Source organism: Suncus etruscus, assembly GCF_024139225.1.
Source record: "Suncus etruscus isolate mSunEtr1 chromosome X unlocalized genomic scaffold, mSunEtr1.pri.cur SUPER_X_unloc_1, whole genome shotgun sequence".
Taxonomy (NCBI): Eukaryota; Metazoa; Chordata; class Mammalia; order Eulipotyphla; family Soricidae; genus Suncus; species Suncus etruscus.
Window position 1 is genome coordinate 326,144 of NW_026060304.1, and position 24,330 is coordinate 350,473.

At 41.8% G+C, this 24,330-nt stretch overlaps 5 protein-coding genes across 7 annotated transcripts in view; 2 read left to right on the plus strand and 3 right to left on the minus strand.

Moving 5' to 3' along the window:
* The window catches only part of LOC126000517 (28S ribosomal protein S21, mitochondrial-like), a 390,936-nt gene that overhangs the window by 301,732 nt on the left and 64,874 nt on the right, over window positions 1-24,330 (minus strand). The window lies entirely within an intron of this gene.
* The window catches only part of LOC126000509 (histone-lysine N-methyltransferase PRDM9-like), a 770,602-nt gene that overhangs the window by 187,082 nt on the left and 559,190 nt on the right, over window positions 1-24,330 (minus strand). The gene's annotated exons all lie outside the window — the stretch shown is intronic.
* The window catches only part of LOC126000518 (histone-lysine N-methyltransferase PRDM9-like), a 322,719-nt gene that overhangs the window by 126,506 nt on the left and 171,883 nt on the right, over window positions 1-24,330 (minus strand). The window lies entirely within an intron of this gene.
* LOC126000507 (histone-lysine N-methyltransferase PRDM9-like) overlaps window positions 1-24,330 on the plus strand; it is a 101,008-nt gene that overhangs the window by 67,812 nt on the left and 8,866 nt on the right.
* Window positions 1-24,330, plus strand: part of LOC126000506 (histone-lysine N-methyltransferase PRDM9-like) — a 160,501-nt gene that overhangs the window by 25,770 nt on the left and 110,401 nt on the right. For both annotated transcript variants that reach the window (XM_049767756.1, XM_049767755.1), the window contains exon 4: window positions 4,853-4,887. The gene's annotated coding sequence lies outside the window, so the exon portion shown is untranslated. The remainder of the gene's footprint in view (window positions 1-4,852; window positions 4,888-24,330) is intronic.

The following is a 24,330-nucleotide window of genomic DNA, read 5'->3' on the forward strand; positions in this document are numbered from 1 at the left end:
TCTGAGCTACCTAAGTGTTCAACAAATGTACATGAATGAAAAAGTTTATCATATATGTATGATCCAATATTACAGGGAGAGAAGAAAAGATATCTTGCTGTTCATCGCAACTGTAATGAATCTGTGTCATGTTCAGTAAATGCATGACAGAGCAGGTCACATATGTAAGAGTTCATGAAGTGTGATATATAGATAGAAAGGGAATATACAGTTTTACACAATGACATGAATTGAAGTTGGAATAAAAACTGATATTACCAACTAGTAGAGAGTAAGGTGCAGAATTAGAATTTGGATTAGACGTTGCGTTGAGAAACGGGTAGAATGTCTTGGGCATATTTAAGTAGGGTTGAGCTTATATCAACACTGTGTTGTTAATGTTATTGTGTCGATTTGATGTAAATAATTTAAAATAGGTATGATTGAAGGTGCATTAGGAAGTCAGGTCTCGATGACCACAACTCCCACAGACTGGCAGAATTTCTGATTCAACGGGATTGTGATGATAATTTTGTTTAGAAAGCCAGGCAAGATCCTCCCTGCATGACAGGACTGGGTAACAGGGGGCTCAGGGCCCAAATACCATGACCAGATTCAGAGGCCTGGGAGGGTTTCCTCAAATTTGGGATGTCCAGATACCAGACAGAATACATCGGAAATAGCAGCCAGGGATGGACATTGCTCATGTTCTCTTGAGCTTTTACAAATATGGGCATTTTCTTTCAGTTCGGTGGGGCCATGACCCTGACCTTCACACATGTAGTCATTGACTGCACTCTGAGCTCTAAATAAGCCCCAAAGATGAGTGTGTTTTATGTTTCTTTGAAACTGATTCTTCAGTTTCTGCATAGGAATAGATTATATCACCTCTTCAAGAACAGGAGAAAAATTCACCTTCCAGGCCAGGAAGTGGCTGAGTAGCTGGAGCTTGGCTCTTTAAGGCTCCTGCTGGAAGTTGTTTGGCATCACAGCAATGTTCATTTTTTCTTTCTCTGTTGTCAGACCCTGAATAGGAATGTTCAGAGAGCAGCTATCCATGCTCAGACCAACAGGTTCAGAGGTCCCTGTGGGTGGGTGCTGGGGGCTCTGGAGGGACAATTTCCTTTCCAATGTCCCTGCCTCCTTTTCCCCTTTCCCGCTCTGAGCATCTAGGAGCTGCAGGGACGCCCTGGGACACAGTTGCCCTCCCGCCCTACCCTCTGCCTGCCACTGGGGCAGATATATATATCACATTTTTTGGGGGGGGCAGATATCTTTTCTCTTTATCTCTTTTATTCCTTTTAGACACTGGTTTGCAGTATTGTTGCTGAATGTATATTATGGAGAAATAAGACCCCAACTAACTTCAACTTGCATATATGATTTCCAGGTGTGTGGAGGGAAGGAACATCTGAGATCTTTAAGAAATTGTGCAGGTGCTCTAGCCCTTCTGGGCACAAACCAGATTGTGTTTTTGATGGTCCATGATCTCCTGGCTAAGGGATAGATACACCTACGATTAGGATACTACAGAACTCTGACATGTACTAATTCCTTTAACACAAGTGACATTATGTTTGACAATGACAATTTTCAAAAATTTTTATATTTACTTTTTCTTCTCTAGTGGTAGGACTGCAGCTCAAGAATATGCAGGTAGAAATATGCACACAGGCTAAGGGCTCCCCAACAACCTAGAGGGAGACTTGTCAACTCTCTGATTTCATCTCCAAGCAAATGATTATCTTCCAAAGACAGGGTAAGAAAAGAACGATGACGATAGTGAGGTCATGGTGGAATAGATCATTTATAGAACAAAAAAGATTTTAATCATAAACTTTACTTGAAACTATTTCTAGGTATTCTCTATGAGTGAGCGATATTGGAAGTATGGGGAGCATTTCTACTGAGCCCATTTTCAGACGCTGAATCTCTCGAAGAGTTTGCTTGTTCATCATATGTATCTCACTCATCTGATATACTAGAGTTTAAATTATATTTGGGAGATGGCATCTCTTCAGTTGGATGCCAGTAGTAAACTTATATGCTCTGGGAAGGCCTTAGATTGAGAATGCACATCTAGTTGTAGCACACTCTTTCACCTTTGGGGATTGGGCACAGGAAAATCTCTCAAGAACATCGAAGTTCAGTCCAGTGTGAAAATTGCACCAGAGTAGTGAGAAGCAGCTCAGGAAGAAGGCATGTTCTATGAAGTTCTGATAAAGGGTGTCACATTCAGTCCAGCAGGAGGGAGTCCCCAGGGCAGTGATCCAGGAGGGGTCCCTTTTGTCCTTCCTATTCCATTGTCATAAGGCTTGCTCCACTCCCCTTTTTTGTTATATTCCCAGTAAATCTTGAGTGCCTCTTTGTGTGGCCCACAAAAACAAAAACACAAAACCAAAAATTAGCCAGAGATGAAGTCGTGGGGGCTTCTAGTTTTATCGACTGAATGCTCATTACCTTCCTGCTTTGATAATTTTTATTCAGACTCTATCCACCTAGCAGTTGGGGGGTAGTTGGAGTTAAAGAATAAATGTACTTATCCAATCCTTAATGAAACCAAGGGGGATCTTCAAAAGGGGTGGGTGAAGGAAAGAATAAGCTAGGGCAAAGTCTCCATTTTGCAGAAATCAGGGTGTGACTGATGATTGTTTTTCTTTCATTTTTTTTTTTTGTTTGTTTAGGAGTCACACCGGGCGACTCCCTGGGGTTCCTCCTGGTTCTTCAGCCAGAAGTCAAGTTCGGGGGACCTAGTGGGAGGTTGGATTCGATCTGCGGTTTGTTCAGGGTTAGCTGCATTCAAGGAAGTCACCATATCCATTACTCTCTACTCACTCTAGACTGACTCTGACTGCTGAATGTTAGCTACATTCTGCACTACTGCATATCCAACCTGGTCAGCCTTGTGCAAAGCAAATGCCTTACTGGGCATCCACATGCAGAACCAAATACCCAAATCACTATGCTATCAACTGATTTTATTTTACCTTTAATATACCTACATTTTAATACTATATTTATTAATTAATACTTTAAATAATTTTTGTAGTTTTTTGGGTCACACCCGGCAGTGCTCAGGGGTTACTCCTGGCTCCATGCTCAGAAATTGCTCCTGGCCGGCTCCAGGGACCATATGGGATGCTGGGATTAGAACCGATGACCTTCTGCATGAAAGGCAGATGCTTTACCTCCATGCTAACTCTTCGGCCCCACATACTTTAAATACTTTGCTTACAGTTGTTTGATTTTCAGCCATTAAGTGTATACTCCCTTTGGGGCTAGAGAAATAACACAGTGGTAGGGCGTTTGCCTTGCTCGCAGCCAATTCAGGGCGGAAGGTGGTTCAAATCCTGGCATCTCTATGGTCCCCCATGCCTGCCAGGAGTGGTTTCTGAGCACAAAGCCAGGAATAACCCCTGAGTGCGACTGGGTGTGACCCCTAACCAAAAAATGTATACTCCCTTTAACAGTGCTCATTTTTCAGGACTGATTAGCCCATTTCCCCACCTGCCTCTGGGCAGACATTTGCATCTCTCTCTCTCTTTCTCTGACTTCCAGTTTTCATTTAGACACCAGTTTGCACTACTGATAATGAGTGGCAACTATGTAAATCACTTTCTTTCTTTTCAGCATCTAGTTCTTGTCCATAGTGATGAGCTTCAACTCTCGATGTCACTGTCAGAGTGGTCCCTGCTATGTACTAACTGTACTGCTCCAAAGGGGTGGCATGCTTTTTACTAATGACTGCTTCTCCTGATCCTCATCTCTCTTGTTTCTGGATATTCTTGCCACACTATCTAATTTTTCCCTTATATCCCACAAATGGTTGAGAATCCTTTTCTGTGTATTTAGGTCTCCCTGACTCATTTTACCATTAATTATTCATACAAATTATTAATCATTTATATGATATAGTTTATTTTACATATTATTATATAATATATTGTATAATATAGTTATCATTATTAATATTAATAACATATCTTATATATGTATAATTTATTTATGTAAATTATATGTGTACATATTACACAAATATATTATAAATATTTTGTGTTTCATATTTATAATTATTAATTATAATCAGCACAATAGTCTCCATATACTTCTATGTATAAGCAATCTCATGCCTTTATTGTGTCTCCATATACTTCTATGTATAAGCAATCTCATGCCTTTATTGTTTCTAACAGCTACATAGTATTCCAGTTCAAATATGTACCAAAAAGGTTTTTTTATCTACTTCTCTGATCACGGGCAAACTTTTTCCAGATTATGGATATTATAAATATTGCTAAACCAAGTGTGATGAGTGAAAGCAAAGCAAGAGTGAATATAAATAGGGCCTGGTGGGTAATCCAAGTGTATCTAAAAGTTACAAACAAATAAACTCATGGATGTTTCAGAGGAATATGCTACAGTAAGAACTTTATTTTTACAGTAAGAACTTTGTAAAATTATTTTGTTTTGGAGGCCACATATGGCAATGCGAGCCTTCCTCCTGCTCTGTGTGAAGAAATAGCTCCTGGCTGCCTCAGGGCCCAGGGGGGGTTGCCTGGGATGGACCCTGGATTCACCCCCCTGCAACGCATTCATTGCCCTCACTTTGTCCTAGAGCTCCAGCCCCAGTGGGGAAATTTTGTGGCAAACACAGGCATTCTTTTTCAGTCCCTGAACCCTTCCCGCCGGGGATTCTTGGCTCCACACGGAGTCTTGGCCTCATAGGAAGAGATTTCTCTCCAGTACCCATTCCAATCTACAGGGGGAAGAAGGGAACTGTCGCATCTGCAAGTGCCTGGCAACTAGCTGGAGCCTGGCCCTTTAAGGACCCGATGGGTTTGAGTGACATCACCGCCTTTTTTCTCTGTTGCAGTCGCCAATCTGCCACCATCCTCGCCCAGATCCACAGTTTCGGGGTCCCCCCGTGCTGCAAGGATCTCTAGAGGCGGTCGAATTCCTGTCCTTGTGGCTCTGAGCTGCTGTGTCTGCCAGGTGAGCGTTTGGAATGGGGTGGGCGGCCGGGGATCCTGCAGGCCTGAGCCTCTCCCCTGCCTGCTCTTGCTGGACCCGGGAATTTTGGGGTTCTCCTGCCTTGAAGTCCAGGGGACACCCCTGCGATCTCAGGGCCTTTTCTTGGCTCTTTTAGACTCCGGCTGGACGTGGTTTGACATCATGAAATCTGCATTTTTCTCTATTTCACGACCCTGAGAGGGAAGCACCAACCGGCCTCCATTGCTGCTGAGACTAAGAGTTTCGGGGATCCCCGGGTTCCTGCAGGCCTGAGCCTCTCCCTGTCTTAGCCCTGGCAATATTGGGGTTCTTCTGCAGTTAAGGTCCAGGGGCCATCCTCAGGGCTCAGTGAGTGGCCCCCGGGAACCCCATGGTAGCTAGTGCTCCCACTCTCCACTATTCCTATTATTGGGGTGCTGGCCCTGGGATGGTTTCCCCCAGAGAATGAATCCTGCTTGCTCTGTCAGTGGCATTGCACCCCCTGATTTCCTGCTAGTGACCCGGTGACTCCAGCTGTGAGAAGGGAATGTGAGTTTAGCATTCACTGCTGGTTTGGCTTTTGCAACCTCAAGCTTTGCTTCAGACAGGAGCAGCCATGGCAGGCTGATCCTGCAGATGAAAGGGACTGGGCACAGTCCTGCCAATTGCAGGGACTTCAAGGGAAAGCACCTCTACAGGGAGAAAAAGTAGCAACAGCCAGGGGCCTGCAGGCACTAAACCTAGTCCAACTGTGCTGAAGGTTGGCTCTACGACTTGATCCAGCCTGGCTGATGCTTCATGCACTATAGTTTTATTCCTAGGTTGAAGCCCGAGCAGCCCTGTAAAATGGCCTGCAGTCCCCTGTGGGTCACTGTTTCTAGAGGTGTGGCACAGCATGCTGAAATATACTCCCTTGCTCTTGCCTTACTGCTTTCTTTTCTGGTCATTGTGGGTCAGATATGAAGTGCAAAACGAAGACAGGCTTTTGTGGTGAGTACTTTGGAAAGTTTATTTTCTTGAAAAGGGGGAATTTTATGCAGTATAGTTTTTGCAATGGAGCGTTGGACCACACACAGCAAGGTCAGGGGCATGTAGGTCCATCCCAAGGATACAACTTGGATCAGCTGCCTGCAGGGCAAATGCCTTCCCCTCTGTGCTATTGTTTCCTCTCCCAAAGATCTCTTGATCCTCAAAAGTAGATTTTAGTCTAGAAGCTCTGAGTGCAGGCTTAGTTTACATCATGCTCCTTAGGAAGTGCTGTAGATATTAGGATGATTTGGTGGACAGGCTGTTTGGGCACTTTCTAGCTGTTCCCTCACAAATGAGCAGATGCTGGATGCCTGGTTCAGATGTGCAGATCTGACTAGGATCAAGCAAAACCCAGCAGGAAGCTGCAGGCCAGTGTTTGTGCTCATTCTTTTTTTGTTTGTTTGTTTTGGGTCACACCCAGCAGCTCTCAGGGGTTACTCCTGGCTCTATGCTCAGAAATCGCCCCTGGCAGGCACAGGGGACCATATGGGATGCCGGGATTCAAACCACTGTCCTTCTGCATGAAAGGCAAAGGCCTTACCTCCATGCTATCTCTCCGACCCCAGTGCTCATTCTTGTTACTCATGGCTGTGTCTTTTCTCTAGGATTTTGTGCAATGGGCCTTGCTGCTGCTCTTTGGGAATAATCCAGGCTTAGAAGATGGGGCCTCACTGTCTGACATCCTGTTCCCAGGTAAGGGGGCAGTGTGGGCTCTGAGAGGACAGGAGAGGGAGACAAGCCTGCAATCCCTCCCGGACCTGTGGAAACCAGAGATGTTTTAGGATGGAATCTGGTGACAGGGTGTGGCTGTTGGCACTCCTGTGAGGGACTCCAGTCTCTGCAGGTTGAGGCCACTTTTTTTGTTTGTTTGTTTTTTCGGGCCACACCCGTTTGATGTTCAAGGGTTACTCCTGGCTAAGCACTGTTACATTGCCCCTGGCTTGGGGGGACCATATGGGATGCCAGGGAATCGAACCCCTGTCCCTCCTTGGCTAGCGCTTGCAAGACAGACACCTTACCTCTAGTGCCACCTCGCCAGCCCCATACTTTTATTCCTTTGTGTTCTTTTAATTTTGCTTTTTTTAATTGGTTCCCTGCCAGCTGGTGATTAGGCCTCTTCAGATTTAGTTCACCCCTGGCAGGTCTAAGAACCTTTTGGATACCAGGTTACAGGACCCAGATATGCCGACGATGGAGATCTTGACCCCAGTATTTCTGCTAGGAAGCATCGATTCCTACCTCACTCGGGGAAAACATTTGATTTCTTTCTATTTTATAGCAAAACAGCTGAAAGGGCATTCTTCTGGCTCTGCTCTCTATATGTGGTGTCAGGGATTAAGCCTGGACAGCCCTTCCATAGTGGCAGTCAAGCAGCAAATTATCTTCTTTTTTTTGCAAATTATCTTCTTGTTCCAGCACAATGATCTTTTGTATTTTGCTGCTGCTTCCAGATGGCAGGATGACCCCTGTGCCCAAGTCTCTTTCCTGTATCACTCAGGATCCTCCCTGAGTGATTGGCAGACAGTCCCTTGGGTCCCTATCTCTGGGATCCTGCTGAAGAATTTTCTACCTTACCTGAAAGAATTGAGCCAGGTCCTTTCCTACATGTGCATTTCCCTCTGGGTTTTGTTAGATTTTTGTTTTGGATACTTGTTGCTGTCCTGTGTCTGCTTTCTTTCTTTTTTTTAAATTGAATTTTGAACCCTTTGGCTGTGCTCAGGGTCTATCCTTAACTCTATAAGAGGGTTCGCTCCCAACAGCATCACAACACACTAGCCTGTGCCTGGGATTGACCCTAGGTTGTGCCTGCCTGCACCCTTCCTGGCACTGTTGCTCAGGTCCCAGGACATGCATCTCAGCTCTTTGTCCTTTCTTCTGCAGAGTCAGGCACCTCCCTGAAGTCACATTTTTCCTCAGTAAACCAGTGACATTTCTAAAGCATTCTTGCCTCAGTCCTGTGGCTTGTGATGCTAATTGGGGAAAAGGAGCAAAGGATCTTTCTGGAAAGCATTTTTTCTGGATATTGGGTCATTTTGACCTGCACCAGGAGGGATTTGTTTGGGTGTGAATTTTGAGTGCTGATAACCCAGAACAAAAGTGTGCTTAACACACTAGATCATGAATTTACCTTCTTACTGCTTCTACGCTGGGCAGAGATGAGCTCTGGGGGCAGGAGGGGCTAGTGTGTGTTTAGAATTTTGAGCCACAATTAGAGTTGTGGTTTCAGTTATTTTTTGACTGTTGTCAGTTGTTTCAGCCACCAGTGCTCAGTGAATCTAGTGCAGGGGTAGTCCCTGGGTGGTGTGTGCAAAGCAGCACTTCCATGAACTTTCAAGAATACTGTCCACATATCGTGTTGTCTGATCTGGCTTTCTAGTATGAAGTCTGGTGACCTTTCCTTTTGGGTGTCTATGGAAAGGGGAGAGTCCCTTTCTTGAGGGTGAACTGGTTATGTCCTTTCTCCAGGGCTCTGGGTGAGGTTTGGCCCTAAATCCCTTCTTTATGTGCTTAGGACACTTTGACCTTCGCTGCTGTGGCTGTGAGCTTCTCCCCGGAGGAATGGGTGTGTTTGGATATCTTTCAGAGGAAGCTCTACAGAGAAGTGATGCTGGAGACTTATGAGCACCTGCAGGCAGTAGGTGAGCACTTCTCTAGGAATACTGCTGTGGGCCACATCCTAGGGTGACAGGGAGAAGCCAGGATCATTCTGGGATCTGCATTCAACAGGGGATGTGATTCTACTGAGCCAAAATTTAAGCCCCACCCTAAATTATTCAACCCTCCAGCCTCTGATTTATTTTCCAGAGAAGTCCAACTTTTTTTTTTTTGGATTTTGGGCCACACCCGGTGAGGCTCAGGTGTTCCTCCTGGCTATGTGTTCAGAAATCTCCCTGGCTCAGAGGACCATATGGGATACTAGGGATTGAAGCGAGGTCTGTCCTGGGTCAGCCACTTGCAAGGTAGACACCCTGCCACTGTGCTATCACTCCGGCCCCCCAACTTTATATTTTTAAATGGCTTTTCAGTTACCAGATAAACCATACTTTGTGTTAGAAGATTGCCATATCTGTGCCAAACTGGATTAATTTCCTGGCTCTGCATATGCTCCCCTACGCCTGCCAGGAATCCTCCCTGAACAAAGAGCCACGAGTCAGCCCTGCTGAGGTGTGATGTGGCCAGAGTGATGTGATTTCATGAACTGGGGGATCTTAGCCTCACCTGAGTGTGCTCAGGACTTATACTACATTCTTAGTTCCTGGATAAGTCCTGATGGGTTTTGGAGATCATTCCTGGGTTGGCCTTGATTATGGTCACTTGTCTGCCTCTCTACTATTGTTCAAGCCTAAGGAGACTGCAACATTTTTCAATGACTTAATTACTTTTCAATATTTCCAAAGATTCCACCTGGTAGCAGATCCTGAGGTTCTATCACTGTGTCTTGGGACATTAAGTTTGGCAAGGATAAAATATGTTGTCCCTTATGCAAAGCGTGTTCCCCAATATTGCATCCTTTTCCCTAGCTAGAGACAGCTTGACTTTAAACTTATATACTAGAATTTTCTACTAAACATATCCAAAAAAGATATAGGAATGAGTTAAACCTGTTAAGGATATACATCTAAAGAAATATACAAAGGAGGGGTCAGAGAGATAGGGTGGTGGTTCAAATCCTGGCATCCCATATGGTCCCCCTGTGTTGTATATGTAAACATTTTATGGGATTATTATGTTACTGACCCTACCCTAGGGTGGTACCTGATTCTGGGGGATAAAAACAAGGGTCTGTGGAAGGCAAAGTGCTTTTTGGCTGGAATTGAGGCTGAGACTTTGGACTGTAGTTTTGTCCACTGAATAAAGCTAATATTTCCACAAGCCTGACTGTCTGCGAGCTGTTTACCCGCCGTTTCACCTCAGAACCGTTGGCTGGACAGGGTGGCAGAAGCATGCTCCGAGCTGGAGGGAAAGACCTCATCCTCCATCCCTCCATCAGTCAACATTTTCAGGGGCTGACTTGCAACACCCATGAGCCTGCCAGGAGTGATTTCTGAGCATAGAGCCAGGAGTACTGCTGGGTGTGACCCAAACCAAACACACACACACACACACACACACACACACACACACACACACACACACACACACACACACACACACACACACACACAGGAAATATACATACATATCCCCATTATGTATTATTAAAAAGTGGGGGCAGGGATAAAATTTGGATCACAGCTTCAGCTTGTGACTCAGTCCCTTGGAGTCTCAAAATGGCTCTCAGCAGTAAGAGATCAAGTTATTTCCTTGAGCTGAGGGTCTCACAAGCCAAATCAGGTGGTGAGCAACAGTCTGTAGTGAAGAGATGTGGAAGAAATAGAGCAATCAAGAACAAACAAGCAGTTGTGGTATCTCCTACCCAGGCAAGGAGGGCCTTCAGTATGTATCATCAAATCAATGTCTTCAGCAAACAGAATTTGAGGGTTTTTTGTTTTGTTTTGTTTTTGTTTTTGTTTTATGGGCCACATCGGTGAGGCTCAGGGGTTACTCCTGGCTGTCTGCTCAGAAATCATTCCTGACTTGGGGGACCATGTGGGACGCCAGGGCATTGATCCGCAGTCTGTCCTAGGCTAGTGCAGGCAAGGCAGGCCCCTTACCACTTGCATCACTGCTCTGATCCCTTGAGTTTTTTTTCGATTTGGATTCTTTGATTTTCTTCTAGTCTCGTTTCATGGCAATTGCTACGACTTCTAATATCATGTTGAACAAGAAACTGGACATACTTGCCTAGTGCCTGTCCTTAGTGGAAAAGCTTTCACTTTTTCATCAATAAGAATAAAGTTAACTGGGGCCGGAGAGATAGCATGGAGGTAAAGCGTTTGCCTTTCATGCAGGAGGTCATCGGTTCGAATCCTGGCGTCCCATATGGTCCCCCGTGCCTGCCAGGAGCAATTTCTGAGCCTGGAGCCAGGAATAACCCCTGAGCACTGCCTGGTGTGACCCCCCCCCCAAAAAAAAAAAAAAAAGAAATAAAGCCTCTCTCTGGCCTCTCCCTCTTGTTAAAAAAAAAAAAAAAAAAAAAAAAAGAATAAAGTTAACTGAATGATTTTTCTAGGTTGCTGTTACTATCTTGAGGAAGGTTCCTTTCACACCTATTTTGCTAAAAGTTTTCTTCACGAATGGGTGTTGGATTCTGTCATACTCTCTGTGCATCAGGAGATAAAATCATGAGGTTTTTATCTTTCCTTTTATTGATCGGGTGTATGATGTTGATTGATTTGTGTATATTGAACCATTCTTGCGTTCCTGGGCTAAAATCCACTTGGTCATGATGTATATGATATGTTGTTGGATTTGGTTTACTTACATTTTGTTAAGGAATTATGCATCCATATTCATTAGTGAGATTGGTCCGTCATTTCTTTTTTCTTGGTAGTATCTTTGTTAGCTTTGGAATGAGCATATTGGCTTTGTAGAAGGAATTTGGGAGGATTTCCATATTTGTGACATTTTGAAAGAGTCTAAACATCAATATCTAAGAATCACTGGAAGTAATTCTTCTCTGAATATTTGATAATATTCACCTATAAACCTGTCTAGTCCTGGACATTTATTCCAGGGTAGTATTTTAATTACTATTTCAGTTTCCTTACTTGTGATTGGCCTGTTCAGGCTTTCTACTTCCTCCTCATTCACTATCGGCAGATGATTATTTTCCAGAAATATGTCCCATTCTAGGATCTCTAGCTTAATTGAGCCCAGCTATTCATAGTAAGCTCTGATGATATCTTAAATTTTGGGAGTTGATTCATTTCTGAATCAATTTATCCACATTGGGTGGGCCCCTTTCATTTCAGACTCAATTTATTTGAGTATTTTTCCTTTTTGTCCTTGTGAGTCTTGCCGGTGGTTTGTCTATCATGTTTATTTATTTATTTATTTTAAAATAAACCCAGCTCCTGATCTCATTAATTCTCTAGGTTTGTTGTTGTTTCTATATTGCTGATTTCTGCTCTGGTTTTTATTGTTTTTCTTCTTGGTGTGCTTTGGTTCCTTTGCTGTTGGTTTTCCAGATATTAAATTTGTCCCTTTAGGTTGTTGATTATTTCACATTTTCCTTTGCTAATATAGGCCTCTACTGCTATGAGTATCCCCCCAATGACTCCTTTTGCTGTGTCCCATTGATTTTGGCAGTTTGTTTCTTCATTATCATTAACCTCAAGGATCTCTTTATTTTTTCCTTGATTTTCTCTTTGATTCAGCTGTTGTTGATCAGCATGTTGTTTAGTTTACAGATGTTAGATGTTCTCTACATCTTTTTACAATTAATCTTGATCTCTATGGTGTTTTGATCTGCTAGGCTGCTTGGTATAATTCTTTGTTTGTTTGTTTGTTTGTTTGTTATTTTGGGCCACACCCTGTGGTGCTCAGGGTTACTCCACGCTCAGAAATCTCACTTGGTGGGCTCGGGGGACCATGTGGGATGCTGGGAATGGAACCCAGGTTCATTCATGTCAGCTGAATGCAAGGCTAATGCTCTACTGCTCTGCTATCTCTTCAGCTCCTGCTTGGTATAATTATTATATTTGTGATTTTGATGTAATTTGTGACACAAGTTAGACTTGTGTCCTAAAATGTGATCTATCCTCGAGGAAGTTCCATGTGTACTTGAGAAGAATGTGTATTCAGCTTTTTAATGATGAAAGACCCTGAATAGATTAATTAGTCCTAGCTATTCTAGTTTATCATATAGGGCTCTTATGTCTTTACTAGTGTTTCACCTAGGGGATCTGTCCAGTGGTGACAATGGCATGTAGAAATCTCCCACTGTTATCACATTCTTGTTCATATTTTCTCTTGGTTTGTGAGCAAAAGATTACATATATTGCTCGCTGTACGTTCGGTACATAATAGTTGATCAGGGTTAGTACTAGGTGTCTTGCTCTCCTGATCAATAAGTTTTGTCCATCTTTGTCTCTAAGTACTCTCTTGAGGTTGAATGCAATTTGGTCTGATAAAAGTATAGCTTTGTCAGCTTTTGTTCATTTTCCAATAAGCTTGGATAATGTTTTTCATCATTTTTCTCTGAACTTCTGTCTGTCTTGAACTTTGAAGTGTGTTTCCTGCAGGCAGCAGGTGGCTGGGTTTTGTTTCCTGATCTAACCCACTACTCTGTGCCTTTTGTTGGGAGAGTTTAGTCCATTGACATTTAAGGAAACTCTTGACAGAAAGGGCTCTTGTTACAGTTGTGGTTTTTTTTTTTTGTTTTGTTTTGTTTTTTTTTTTTTTTTTTTTTTGGTTTTTGGGTCACACCTGGCAGTGCTCAGGGGTTATTCATGGCTCTATGCTCAGAAATCACTCCTGACAGGCTCAGGGGACCACATGGGATGTTGGAATTTGAACCACCATCCTTCTGCATGCAAGCCAAAAGGCTTACCTCCATAGTATCTCTCTGGCCCTTGTGAATTTGTTTTAATTTCTCTTTGAGTAGTTATTTATATTTAGTTTACTTAGTGTCAATATTGTGAGTTCTTTTTTGTCCAAGAATGTTTTTAACTCCCTTTTATGAAAATGAGGAATTTACTGGGTAATGTACTCTAGGTTGAAATTTCCTTTTATCCAGTAATTTGCATATGTCGTTCTTTCTTTTCTTGCCTGGATTGTTTCAAAGAGGATCTGGTTTGATTCTTAGGTTCTTTCTTTATACTTAGGGTTTTCCCTTACTGCTTTAAAGAGTCCATCTCTCTTATTGTTGTTGTTGTTGTTGTTTTTCATTTGGATTACTACATGTCTTGGTGTGGTGTTCTTTTGGGGTCTGTTTTGTTTCGCTCTCTTTTTACCTCTTGCACTTGTATAGCAGCCCCCCTTTTTTTTTCACAAAGTGGGAATGTTCTCTGCTATTATCTCCCTGACTCCTTATTCTTCTCCCTTTCCATTTTCCACTCAACTGGTATTCCTATAAATTTGAGTTTATTTCTTTTGTTTTTGTTCATTACATTTTCTTTTTTTTTTTTAATTTTTTTTTATTTTGAATCATGAGAACAAAGATGCAAAGAAAGAGGACAAGGTAAAGTTACAGTGGAAGGACAATCACCCATAACATAATTCTCAGAAGAAGTCCCCTTGCTGATATCTTAACTTTGAACTTTCAGCCAAAGAACGTTAAGATAAATAAAACAGAATCCATGTACAATTACTTTGTTCCTCAAGTCCCCAGATTGTAACACATTATAATATTTCTTAACAGCACATAAGGCAATCTAAAGCCATAAAACTTACGTAACTCCTCAAACATTAGAGGCATAGTATTTTTTACATTTCCATGTACATGCATATTAGCTTGTTAACCTCAAATTTTAAGTGGTTTTTTTTTTTTTTTTAAGGATTAGAGTCAAAGGAGCACAGTAAAAACGGTGTTAGAGTGGCAATACATTTTCTACAATTTGTTTCGTTTTGTTTTTGGATCACAGCCGGCAGCACTCAGGGTTTATTCCCTGCTCCATGCTCAGAAATCACTCCTGGCAGGTGCAGGGGACCATATGGTATGCCGGAATTTGAACCAATGACTTTCTGCATGAAAGACAAACGCCTTACCTTCATGCTCTCTCTCCAGCCCCCCTCTACAATTTCTTTTCTACATTTTCTTCCAATATTTGTCTCTCCTTTCCTTTTCTGACTTTATTAATTTTTAGTAATTTGTCAGTCTGTCAATGCAATTCTAGCTATGATAACTTGACTTGTTTTTTTTTTTTTTTTTTTGGTTTTTGGTTTTTGGGTCACACCCAGCAGTGTTCAGGGGTTACTCCTGGATCTGCACTCAAAAATTGCTCCTGGTGGGCTCAGGGGATTCAAACCATCGACCCTCTGCATGCAAGGCAAACACCCTATATCCATGCTATCTCTCTGGCCCTGCTAACTTGTTTTTTCATCATTCAGTTTCATTGTATGGATTCTCTTATTTTCTGAGAGTTTTTTGAGTTGCTTAAATTGTCCATCTATAGATTATTATTTTCATTTATTTTGTATTTCGGGTCACACCTGACAGCACTCAGGAGTTGCTCCTGGCTCTGGGCTCAAAATCGCTTCTGGTAGGCATGGGGGACCATATGGGATCCTGGGATTTTAATCACTGTCTGTCCTAAATGGACTGCATGCAAGGCAAACACCTTCCGGCTGTGCTATATCTTGTGCGCCCTCCCCCTTTTATTTGGCTCCTTGCTTGGGGGACCATATGGGACACTGGGAGATCGAGCCGTGGTCCATCCTATGCTCGAGCAGGCAAGGCAAATGCCTTACCACTTTTGCTATCACTCAGGCCTTATAGATAGTTTCAACACAATCTGTATTTAGATTCAGACAGCATTCTTTAAGGACTTAGAACCCTCAATTATAAAGTTCATGTGGAATCATAAAAGAGCTACGATAGCCAATTCAGGACTGAAAAACAAGAAACTGCAAATCATCTCATTACCTAATTTGAAGTTCTACTATAAAGCCTTAGTAATCAAAGCACCTTGCTATTGGAACAAAGATATTTCAGACCAATGGGTCAGCATATCCAGTGACAAATCCGCAAGTATATGGTCAACTAATCTTTGACAAAGGAGCTAAGAATTTGAAATGGAACAAAGACAGTCTTTTCAACAAATGATGTTGGAACAATTGGATAACTACATTTTTTTTTTTTTTTTTTTGTGGTTTTTGGGTCACACCCGGCAGTGCTCAGGGGTTACTCCTGGCTCCATGCTCAGAAATTGCTCCTGGCAGGCACGGAGGACCATATGGGACGCCGGGATTCGAACCGATGACCTTCTGCATGAAAGGCAAACGCCTTACCTCCATGCTATCTCTCAGCAACATGGATAGAAATCAGAGATATTAAGTTAAATAAAGCCAGAAGAATTAATATAGAAATATCAGTTTTATGTGGTGTTTAGAATAACTGCATGAAGAAACACAATTGTCTATTGGTAGTTGTCTCGAACACTGCTTTTTGGGGTTTTTGGGTCACACCCAGTGGCACTCGAGTTACTCCTTGCTCTGTGGTTAAAAATCACTCGGCACACTCGGAGGATCATACAGGATGCCAGGATTCAAACCACTGTCCTTCTACATGCAAGGCAAATGGCCTACTTCCATGCTACTTGTGATTGGCCTGTTTAGGTTTTCTGTTTAGGTTTTCTCCTTCTTCTTCATTCTTTTTTGGTTTTTGGGTGCTCAGGGCTACTCCTGGCTGTCTGCTCAGAAATAGCTCCTGGCAGGCACAGGGGACCATATGGGACACTGGGATTTGAACCAACCACCTTAGGTCCTAGATTGGCTGCTTGCAAGGCAAAGGCCGCTGTACTATCTCTCCAGGCCCCTTCTTCTTCATTCTTGTTCTTTGTGGCATTGTGGTCTGATATGAGTTCTTGGTATAATTCTTCTATGTGTGACTTTATGTAAGTTTGTATCCTAAAACTTTATCTATCCTAGAGAAAGTTCCATGTACACTTGACAAGGATAAACTGAGCTTTTTGAGTATGAAATGCCCTGAGTAGATCCATTAGTCATAGTTCTTTTAGTTTTTTTTTAAACTTTACTTATTTATTAATTGATTGATTGATTAATTGGCTTTTGGACCACAGCCAGCGATGCTCAGGGATTCCTCCTGGTTCTGCACTACGAAATTGCCCCCCACAGACTGGGGGACCATATGGGATGCTGGGAATCTAACCGGGCCTCTCCTAGGTCAGCCTTTTGCAAGGCAAATGCCCTACCACTGTGCTATATCTCTGACCCCATCTCGTAGTTTCTCACGTAGGGCTCTTATGCCTTTGCTGGTATTCTGCCTAATGACTCTTGTCTAGTGATGTAATGCTGTGTTGAAATCACCCACTGTTATCATGTTTAAATGATATGTTTCTCTAGGTTTGTGAGCAAAAGCTTTACATATATTGCTGGCTCTACATTTGTTGCCTAAATGTTGGTCAGGGTCAGTACTTATTGATCTATTGCTCCCCTGATCAATAAGTAGTGTCCATCTCAGTCTCTAAGTACTTTCTTGAGATTGAATGCAATTTAATTTGCTATGAGTATTGATGTCCCGCCTTTTTTTTTCACTAGCTTCATCCTTTTCCTCTGAGCCTATGTCTCTCCTGAACTTTGAAGTGTGTTTCCTGCAGGGAGCAGGTGGTTGGGTTTTCTTCCCTGATTTAACTCACTACTCTGCCTTTGGATAGGAGAGTTTAGTCTATTGACAGTTCAAAAACTTTTGACAGAAAGTATTGTTTTGCCACTATATTGTGTAGGGCTGTTGTTACCATTGAGTATTTGGTTTATGTAATTGATCTTTGAGTATGTCATTTAGTGTCAGTGTGGGTAGCACCAATATAGTGAATGTGGTTTTTTTGGTCCTAGAGTGTTTTTATTCCTTTCTCCCATGTAAATGAGAGGTTTGCTAGGGGCCGGGAAGGTGGCGCTAGAGGTAAGATGTCTGCCTTGCAAGCGCTAGCCAAGGAAGGACCGCGGTTCGATCCCCCAGCGTCCCATATGGTCCCCCCAAGCCAGGGGTGATTTCTGAGTGCATAGCCAGTGTTGTGTATGTAAATATTTTGGGGGATTACTATGTTGCTCACCCTAAACTGATTAGGTGATTGTGCCCTACCCTAGGGTGTGACCTGGCATTCTGCCCCCACCCTAGGGTAGGACCTGATTCTGCTTCCACCATTGGTTGGTATCTGATCCCACCATTGGGTGGTACCTGACTCTGGATTATAAAAACAAGGGTCTGTGGAAGTCCGGAGCTTTTTGCTGGCTGGAACTGAATCTGAGTCTTTGGACTTCAGTTTTGTCCATCCGAATAAAGCAAATATTTCCACGATCCTGATTGTCTGCGAGCTGTTTACCCGCCGTTTCACCTCAGAACCGTGGGCTAGACAGGGTGGCAGATGCGTGCTCCGAGCTGGAAGAAAAGGGCCTCATTCTCCATCCCTCCATCAGTCAACCTCTTCAGGGGCTGTCCTGCTACATAATGGCGCCTGAACAGGGGCCTGAACCCTGGACCCTCAGAACTGTAAGTGAAATACTTCATTGGAAATTTCCTATGCTGACCATCAAATGGTTTCTGTGGTTAGTCATGTGGATTTTACCACCCTTAGTCTTACGCATTGATGCTCTAGTATACAAGTGGATCATTCCATTTTGTTTAAAACTAATTGGTTTTGATCTAAGGACAATCACTGCAGTTGGATGTTTGTGGTCTATATTTCAAATGAAAAGTGTAGTGTCTCTAGCCATCATAGTTTGTGGAATTTCTGTGTTGACTAACGTTATTATTATGAGCATAGTTATTTGCTGGTATTTAGGAAATAGAAAGTGTAGAAATGGTGAGGCTAAAACCAGTATAGATAATAAGGAAATCTATCTGACGAAAACTAAGACCAAGGTGTGGGCTGACGAATCCAGCCCCACCATCAACAATATAGAAATTTTTGCTGGAAGAAAAACAACTCAGAATGTTAAGCCTGATTCTAGTGAATTGCTTGACAGTAGTGACTCAGATAATGATCAACCTCCAGTGCTAACTCCACGAGGGAGGCCTCCTTCTAGTCACAAAATTGAATCGCAGAGCAGACCAGATTCAAACGATGAACCACATGCTCGGTCTCAGAGCTCTATTCAGAGTAATTTTGCTAATCAGGCCTTATCCCCTATAGACGGGGTAAATGTTTCTAACTATGTACCCTATCAGATGGAAGAATTAGATCGGTTTAAAAGAGCATGTAAAGAAAATGGGCCAAAATCGCCATACAGTGTGGAGTTATTAAGACTTTGGAGTCATAACTCATCTTGGACTTTGTATGATTTTAAAAGAATCGCTGAAATATGCCTGTCGTCTAAACAGCGAACTGAATGGGAAATGTACTATTCAGAAGGCGTAAAAGCTAAATTATATAGTCCGGATGGTATGAAAAAGCAAGTGGCAGGTGTTACTCTATTGTATGAATTATTGATGGCAGAAAATCAATTTGCAAATATTCAGACACAAGCAGCTTTACTTAAGGAAATCTTAAATTTAATTAGGGAGATTGCATTGTCATCATGGGAAAAAATTGATTCTAACAGCATTGGTAGAGGAAACTTTTTAAAAATTACCCAAGGCCCTTATGAGTCATTTGCAGAGTTTGTAGGTAAGATTAAAGATGCTCTGAAGTTACACGTGGAAGATGAGGAGATGAGAAACTTCCTAGTAAAATCTTTGGCCTATCATAATGCAAATTCAGCCTGTAGATTAGTATTGAATACATTAAATGAAAAGTCAGATCTGAATGATTACCTTTATGCCTGCCGGAATGTCTATGTGGAACCCCAACCCCCACCCCCACTCAGACTCAGTACAAACCTTCCCAGTTACCAAGGGAACAATGCCTTACTCCCCTCGGGGACAGAACACTTTCCGGAAACCAGGTCTTTGCCCAAAATGCAAAAGGGGTTAGAAAGATTGCAGATCCAGAAACCTCATTAATAATAACCTAAGTAGAGTTTTCAACACAGTCCCCAGGAGGCAAATCGCCTGCTACCATTGTGGAAAACAGGGACATATCAAAAGAAATTGTCGTCTCCTTATAAATTCAGCTCCCCAAGAACACACATACAAGATGCAGGGAAACGCCCACAGAGCCTCCCCCCAGGCCCTTCCAAATCAGGGGCAAAGTTCACAGACAATAATCCTTCCAAGCCCAGCCCAAGAAAATTCATCACGATAAGGGAATTAATCCACTCCACTTCAGGGAGTGCCGGATTAGACATATTATGCCCAGAGGACATTACAATTTACCCAGGAGCATGCCCTTACATGTTAGAAACTGGCATTGTAGGCCCGTCACCCCCAGATACCATGGGTTTGATTCTTGGCAGAAGTTCCCTCAACATAAAGGGTATATCAGTAATCACGGGTGTCATTGACTCAGATTCCATGGGAGAAATCATTGTAGTTATTACTGTACCAGTTACATGGACCTTTAAAAAGGAGAAGCGATTGCCCAGATAGTAATAGTGCCTTATGTCAAATTTGGGACTTCAGATAAGACTAGAATTGGAGGTTTTGGAAGCACAGATCCGGGTGCTGCTCAAAACCCAATCGTGGCTCTGGTTACTAAATGTAAAGATGAACACCCAATGATCAAACTTCACTTGGAAGGCAAACCCTTTGATGGAATGATAGATACGGGTGCTCAGGTCACCGTAATTTCTGATAAAGAACGGCCAGAAAATTGGCCTCTTCAGGAAATCCCGTATTCCCTAGAAGGAATAGGAGGCCTGAGTTCCTGTCTGTTGAGTACGAGGACTATGTTATTTTACAGCCCAGAAAATCAAAAAGCAATAATCAGACCTCACGTGGGCCCATTTTCACCATCCCTGTGGGGCCGTGACCTACACAAACAGTGGAAAGCAGAATTCCACATCCCATTAGCTCCAGAAGAGCCCGAACCTTCTTTTGATTTAAAAACCAAAAATTTTTAGTAGGGGCCACTACCTTAAAAACACCAGCACCAATAAAAATAAAATGGAAATCTGATGAACCAATTTGGACAGGTCAGTGGCCCCTTAAAACTGATAAATTAAAGGTGCTGACAGAATTAGTGGAGGAACAGCTAAGTTTAGGACATATTGAACCATCTTTTTCTCAATGGAATTCACTTATATTCACTATAAAAAAGAAATCCGGTAAATGGAGACTTTTGATGGATCTTAGAGCTATAAATTTATCCATGATACCTATGGGCAAATTGCAGACTGGTTTACCATCACCTGTAGTTATTCCAAAGGAATGGCCACTAATTATAATTGATCTGAAAGACTGCTTCTACCATATTCCTATCCACCCAGATGATAAAAAACGTTTTGCATTCTCAGTTCCTTCTCTCAATAATACCCATCCCTGCAGACGTTTCCAATGGACTGTTCTCCCCCAAGGCATGCTGAATTCCCCAACCATGTGTCAGTTTTTTGTAGATAAGGTTTTGAGCCCTGCTCGTGAAAAATTTCCTCAAGCCATGATATTTCATTATACAAATGATATCTTGCTCACAATGAACAATGAAACAGATTTACAGGAATTATACTCTTATGTTACTGACTGTTTACAAACATCAGGACTGAAAATAGCTTTAGAAAAAATACAGATAATGCCACCGTATCAATATTTGGGTTTTATTTTGGACCGGACGTCTATACGTCCACAAAAATTTTCTATCAATAAAGAAAACCTCAGAACGCTTAATGATTTTCAGAGACTTTTAGGTGACATAAATTGGCTCCGCCCTGCACTAGGAATCCCAAATGCAGAGTTATCTAATCTGTTTAAAACGTTGGAGGGTGACCCTGCTTTAGATAGCCCGAAAAATTTAACAACAGCTGCCAAAAATGAATTGGACATCTTCTTGAGCAGATTACAAAAATCGTTTCTCTCAAGATTCATCCCAGGAGAAAAGGTATTACTGTTAATCTTCCCTACTATAGAAACCCCCACAGGGGCCTTGATGCAACAGTCAGGACCTTTGGAATGGGTGTATTTACATAACAAACAACCTCACTCAGTTGTCCCCTACTTGCAACTGATTTCAGAGATTATTATCAAGGCAAGACTCAGATCTATATCTTTACTAGGTTTTGACCCAGATATAATAGTTTTGCCAGTACCAAAAAAGGAAATTGAGTCAATATTGCCAATTAATGAATCTCTACAAAGGGCCCTCTCAGATTTCACAGGAGAAATATCCTCCCATTATCCAGCAGGAAAAATTTGGGACTTTTTAAAGAAAACTCAGTTTGTTATTTCTTCAATTGTTCGGGATTCCCCTATTCCCAATGCCAAGGTTTTTTACATTGATGGATCCCAAAATGGAAAAGGAGGAATAACTGGAGACAACATTAATATGACCATAGATACCAAATATAAATCTGCACAGAAAGTTGAATTAGCAACGTTAATTTACCTATTAGAAAATGTATCTGAAGCCATGAATATAGTTTCTGATTCTTTGTATGTGGTAAATTTATGTCATGTGATAGCCACTGCATCCCTTAATGCTAATAACCCGATCATACAGGACTTACTTAAACAATTACAGCAGCTTCTTCAAAAACGAACTGAGCCCATCTTCATCACGCATATTAGAGCCCAATCAGGTCTTCCAGGACCTATGGCTCAAGGAAATAAAACTGCTGACTTGCTAGCAATGCCTATATTTAAATCACCTGTAGAGGAACATTCAGCCCTACACACAAATGCTCGCCGTTTACATGTGAATTACCAAATTCCATGGAGGCAAGCTAGAGAAATCGTAGAAAACTGCAACGTATGTGCACCGTTAACAAAAAAGACTCACATAGCAGGAGCAAACCCAAGAGGCTTACAATCTAACGAACTTTGACAAATGGATATAACTCAAACAGATTTATTTCCAAGGAAACCTTATCTTCATGTTGTGGTGGACACTTATTCTCGGTTTATGTGGGCAATTCCCATGTCTTCTCAAAAATCTAAGGCTGCTTGTAGTTTTCTTTTACAACGTTTCTCTGTGATGGGTATTCCATATTCTATAAAAACTGATAATGGGCCAGCCTATGTTAGCAAAACTTTTGAATTTTTTTGTAAGGAATGGCAGATAAGACATCTCAGAGGAATTCCTTATAATTGTAGGGGACAGGCCATTGTAGAAAGGACTCACAGAACCTTAAAAACTCAATTGCAAAAAAATAGAAAAAGAGGTTTACCACCAACGGATTTGCTATCTTTGACTCTTATCACACTAAATTACTTTAACTTACCCCAAGGGGAAAGTTACACTGCAGCGGAAAGACATTTTAAAGAAGATATTCAGAGACAAGAAACAACCCATAAACCTATTTGGATCAAGGAGGATGAAAAAATGGATAGCTGGCTATCTTCTCCTAAGAGGAAGGGGTTATGCCTATGTTTCTATAAATGATGACCCTCCCAAGAAATTTTGGGTTCCATTACGTCTTGTTAGAAATCGGGCTAGCACAAATGATCAGGTTCAGACTACAAACTCCCCTTCAGAGAAAAAGCAGAATACTTCAGACACTAACAGCAGTAATATTACTGAGGTCTCTGGGGCAGGGAACGATTTAGCTGTCACACACCATACAATGAGTGAGACTGATGGTAGTGATAAACCCTTACACTCCGAGATGCAAAAGGAAAGACAGGAACCTGTCTTAACTGGGCTCCAAAATATAGGAAACTCTTGCTACATGAACTCAATATTGCAATGCTTGTATAATATTTCAGACTTAACTCAGTATTTTTATAAAGATCATTATAAAAAGGATATTAACAAGAAAAATCCGATGGGGCATGAAGGTAAATTAGCCAAAGAATTTGGTTGGCTCATAAAAACCATGGGAAATGGATTTCATAGATATATTAACCCTGAAAGCTTCAAAGTAACAATTGGTTTACTTAATGACCAGTTTGCTGAACACAATCAGCAGGATCCTCACGAACTACTGATGTTCCTAATAGAGGGATTACATCAGGACTTGCTTACTGTAAATCTATTGACAGACAAAACTACTCATCTCATGGAAAATGAAAATTATGAACAATTTAGTCCAGAACACCAAAAGGCTCATAAATCTATTATTTATGATCTCTTTCAAGGACAATTCAAATCTATACTCCAGTGTCTCACTTGCCACCAAAAGTCTGAGGTTTATGAGACATTTGTTCATTTGTCTCTGGCTGTTACATCTACAGATAAATGTACATTACAGGAATGCCTCTCTGAATTTTTTAAAGAAGAATTAAGAAATGACAACAAAGTTCTGTGTAACAGTTGCAAAACTAGAAGGGATTTTTCAAAGAAAACGTACTTATGGAAACTGCCACCAGTACTTATAATACACTTGAAACGTTTTGCTTTTGATGGCAAACAAATAAAAAAATTGCATACTTATGTAGATTTTCCTTTAGAAGACCTCAATTTAGAGGAATTCACTTCAGAGAATAAAAGCAAGATTAAGAAATACAACTTATCATCGGTGTTCAAACCATTATGGTAAAGTTCACTATGGGCACTGTACTTCATACTGTAATATTGCTGCAAAACAACACTGGATCAATTTTGATGACAAGAAGATCAAAAAAGTCCCTAATACATTGGTGAAATCCACAGCAGCATACATCCTGTTTTATACTTCTTAAAGATCTACAATGAACACCAGATAATCATTTCACTTCCTTATCAGTTGCTATTAATGCTCTAGGATTCTTTCCACAGGCATGATCAATGAATATAGATTGAAAATCATGAATCCCCAATGTGT